The following is a 4,587-nucleotide window of genomic DNA, read 5'->3' as shown; positions in this document are numbered from 1 at the left end:
CACACGAGAGGGACCGAACCGAAGGGATTGGCCAGCCGGCAAGCTCACCATCAACGGCAAAGGACCTGAACGAAGAGCCGGCTACTGGCCATGAAAGAGAGAGGAATTAAAAGACAACGATACGAAAGGACCAAAGGAACATCTGCACAAAGAGCCGGCTGGCCATGAGGGAGGGAGGAATTAAAAGACAACGATACGGAAGGACCAAAGGAACATCTACACGGAAGGCCGACCGGTAAGGACAATACGATGACAAAGGACCTGGAGAAGAACCGGTCGGCCGGGGAAGAGGGAGAGTCCGAAAAAAGATCATCACGATATGAAGGGCCAGCCGGCAAATTCAAAAAGAAATAAGATGAAAAAGCAACCGGTCAGCCGGGTAAAAGGGAGAGATAAAAAAAAATAATAACGATACGGAGGGCCGGCCGGCAAACAAGAACCAAAGAAACTGAAAAAAAAAAAAAATCGTCGGTCTTCCGGGAAAGAGGCAGGAACCAAGAAAAAAAAAAATAACAATGATATGGTAGGCCGGCCTGCTAACACAACAAGAAAAAAAATAAGAAACAGTCCACCAGCCGGGCAAGAGGAGGGACCATAAAAATAATAATACTAAAAAAAAACAGATAATGATACGGTAGGCCGGACGGCTACCACAAGAAAAAAATAATAATAAACGGCCGTCTGGCCGAGAAAGCGGGAGGGATTGAAATATTAATTACGATACGGAGGACCGGCCGGCAGACAGAAAAAAAAAAAAAAAAAAAAAAAAAAAAAAAAAAAAAACAGCCGGCCGGTCGGGAAAGAGGGAGGGACTAAAGAACAAAATAAATAAATAAATGAAATAACGGTCCGGAGGGCCGGCCGGCAAAAAAGTAAATAAATAAAAAAAGTGCTGGGAAAGAGGAAGGGGAAAAAATGATAACGATACGTAGGGTCGACCGCCAAAAACAATAAATAGATTAATAAAACAAAAAAGAAAACACAACCGGCCGGCAGGGACAGAGGGAGGGTACAAAAGAATAAAGAAATTATAAGATAATAACAATGAAAATAATGATACGGAGGGCCGGGAAAGGAAAAAAAAATGAACGAAATGATAATGACGATACGGAGAGTCGGCCTTTTTTTTTTTAGTGTTTGCCGGCCGAGCCTCTTTTATTATTATTATTATCATTATTATTATTATTATTATTAATTATTATTATTATTATTGCCCTTTCCCGTCCCACCGTTTTTTTTTTTTTTTTTTTCGACCGGCCCTCCGTATCATTATTATTAACCCCCCCCCTTCTTTCCCTTCCGACCGGCCACCGTATTGTTATTATTTTATTTATTGTCCCTCCCTCTGTTTTATTTCTTATATTTATGTATGTATGTATTTTCTTTTTCAAATGCTTGCCGACCATAACGTATCGTTATTATCATTATTTTTCCCTGTCTTTCCCTGCCGGCATTTTTTTTTTTTTTTTTCTATCTATTCAATTTGCTTGTGCTTGCCGGCCCTCCGTATCGTTATAATATATATGTTATTCTTTTATCCCTCTCTCCCTACCGACCGGCTGTTTTTTTTTTTTTTTTATCAGACCACCGTATTGTTATTATTATTATTATTATTTTTTTTATTTTTCCCCTTTCCCGGCCGGCCGAATGTTTTTTTTTTTTTTTTTTTTTTTTTTTTTTTTTTTTTTTTCCCTTGTATATGGCGGCTGGCCCTCCGTATCGTTATTATATGTATATATTTTTTTCTTTTATCTCTCCGTCTTTCCATGCCGGTTGGCCTTCTTTTCTCTGCCGGACGGCCCGCCGTATCGTCATCTATATCTTTGTTCATCTATATCTTCCCCAGCCTGCCGTTTTTTTTTTTTTTTTTTTTTTTTTATGTATCTTTACATTTTTGTCCATCACTTTCCCGGTCGGCCGGCGTTTTTATTCTTATTTACCTATTTATTTTTATTATTATTATTATTATTTTAGTTTCTTTGGTTCTTGTGTGCCGGCCGGCCCTCCGTACCGTTATTATCATTATTTTTTATTTATTCATTTATTTATTTATTTATTTATTTGCATATTGGCTGCTTTTTCATTTTATTTCTTGTGGTATTTGCCGGCAGGGCCTCCATATCGTTATCATCATTATTTTTTTTTTTTTTTTTTTTTTTTTTTTTCAATCCCTCCCTCTTACCCAGCTGACCGGTTCTTCTTCAGGTCCTTTGTTATCGTGTTGTCCTTAACGGTCGGCCTTCCGTGTAGTTTTTCTTTTGGTTCTTCCATATCGTTGTCTTTTAATTCCTCCCTCTTTCATGACCAGTTTCTTTGTCTCTTGCTTGTCGGCCGATGCTCCGTATTGTTATTTATTCATTTATTTTCATCCTTTCCTCTGGCTCCTTTTCCATTTTATTTCTTTTTGTATTTGATAGCGGCCCTACATATCGTGATTATCTTTTATCGGTCCCTCCCTCTTTCCCGGCAGACAGGCTCTCCATTCAGGTACTTTGTCATCGAGTTGTCCTTACCGGCTGACCGTCCGTGTAGTTGTTCTTTTGGTTCTTCGGTATTGTTGCCTTTTAATACCTCCGTCCCTCATGGCCAGTCGGCTCTTCGTGTAGTTGTTCTTTTGGTCATTCCGTGTCGTTACTTTTAAATCTTTCCCTCTTTCATGGCCTGCCGGCTCTTCCTTCAGGTCCTCTGCCGTTGATGGTGAGCTTGCCGGCTGGCCAATCCCTTCGGTTCGGTCTCTCTCGTGTGTCCAAAAATCCCCCCCGAGCACCGAGTAGCCAGGAGCTTTTGGCACACTTTCCACCACATCGAGGTAGACATTCGAGATTAACCTTCACAGCACCTCCCACGACAGAGGCTAACCCTTGCAAACCCAAAGGACCGTGTAAGCTTAACAAACCCTGCTGAATAAAATCACCCGACGGCTGCTAGAATAATACTCATAAATCGGTCCTCTGCAATGAAATAGGTTTATTGAAGACGATTTTCTTAATAAAATCCCCCGGCGCCAGGCAGCTACTACGAAACTCTTCGTGAGAATTCTTTATTCATGTTCCTTTCCAGTAAACAGAATTAGTTTAGAAACAACACAAATTGTTCAAGATATTAAATATTGGTCGTGCATTTAGATAAACGCTGACACCTCCCAGACTAGCATAATAAGGAAGTGACTGATAAGGGATTTGATAAGAAAACAAGGAAAGCAGCAGGAGCTGCGCACATCAGCACGGAAGACACCATATAAATGTCCTTACACACACACACACACACACACACACACACACACATACATACATATACGTAGACATATACACACATACGTGTATATATATATATATATATATATATATATATATATATATATATATATATATTAGGAAGGTTTAATGTAGTAGCACATTTGTAAAATGAAGCTTATTAACCCACTGTCGGAGAATGAGATAAGTTGGACAGAAAATCTGTATATTTCGACCACTGTCTGTAATCCTCTTCAGCAGAATGAAGAGGACCACAGATAGTGGTCGAAATATACAGATTTTCTGTCCAACTTATCTCATTCTCCTTCAGTGGGTTAATAAGTCTTATATATATATATATATATATATATATATATATATATATATAATATATATATATAAATATATATATGTACGTATATATGTACACTCGTGGCATCGGATCTAATCTGTATGCGAATACCGATTCTATCTAAGGTATTCGGTTAATGTGTTAATCTGACAGCCGTTACACCATTGAGAGCGAGAAATGGAACAGGAGGAGGCAGAGGAATCGAATATAACACACACACACACACACACACACACACACACACACACACACACACACACACACACACACGCATTCCCGGACTTATAAGGAAGGCTGTGTTGGTTCCAGTCTTCAATGCGAGCCCTCTCCTCTCTTGTAAGTAGCATTACCTGTCATCACAAACCACATAAACTTTCCTTTGTACCTTCGCTTAAACACACAAACACACACACACACACACACACACACACACACACACACAATCGTGTGCGCGTGTGTGTGTGCGTGTGTGTGTATGTGTGTGTGTGTGTGTGTCACCATGGTTCACCATGGTCTTGGATCACGTGTTGGACTCGTGATCGACAGCTATTTCCCTCACGGAAGAGATGTCAGAACTTGTATATGACCGACCTATAGGTAATGCTGTCACCTTACACGCACACGCACACACCCAACTCCCCCCCCCCACGAGAGTCGGAGTAACGAATCGCAGCGCAGCGATACTGAAATTATTTCAGCCCTGTGTGTGTGTGTGTGTGTGTGTGTGTGTGTGTGTGTGTGTGTGTGTGTGTGTGTGTAAGTGAGGACATTTATGTGTACCATGAAATACTCCCCAGAGCACATTATATCTCACAAGAATTTAATTTAACTCGAAAACTCGAAATCAACAAACCCTGTGACATCTCGAGACACTTGCCCCCTCAGAGTAATTAAACCACCCGATATCAACCCACCTAAACCCGATTAAGACCATAAACCCTTAACCAAGATAAGATCTAAACTGGTTTAATTCCATCTGCGAACCTGAGTTTTTTTTTTTTT

The sequence above is a fragment of the Oratosquilla oratoria genome, chromosome 40 (assembly GCF_046742065.1).
Source record: "Oratosquilla oratoria isolate Oo_2021 chromosome 40, ASM4674206v1, whole genome shotgun sequence".
Lineage (NCBI taxonomy): Eukaryota > Metazoa > Arthropoda > Malacostraca > Stomatopoda > Squillidae > Oratosquilla > Oratosquilla oratoria.
Note: the sequence above shows the minus strand (reverse complement) of the source record.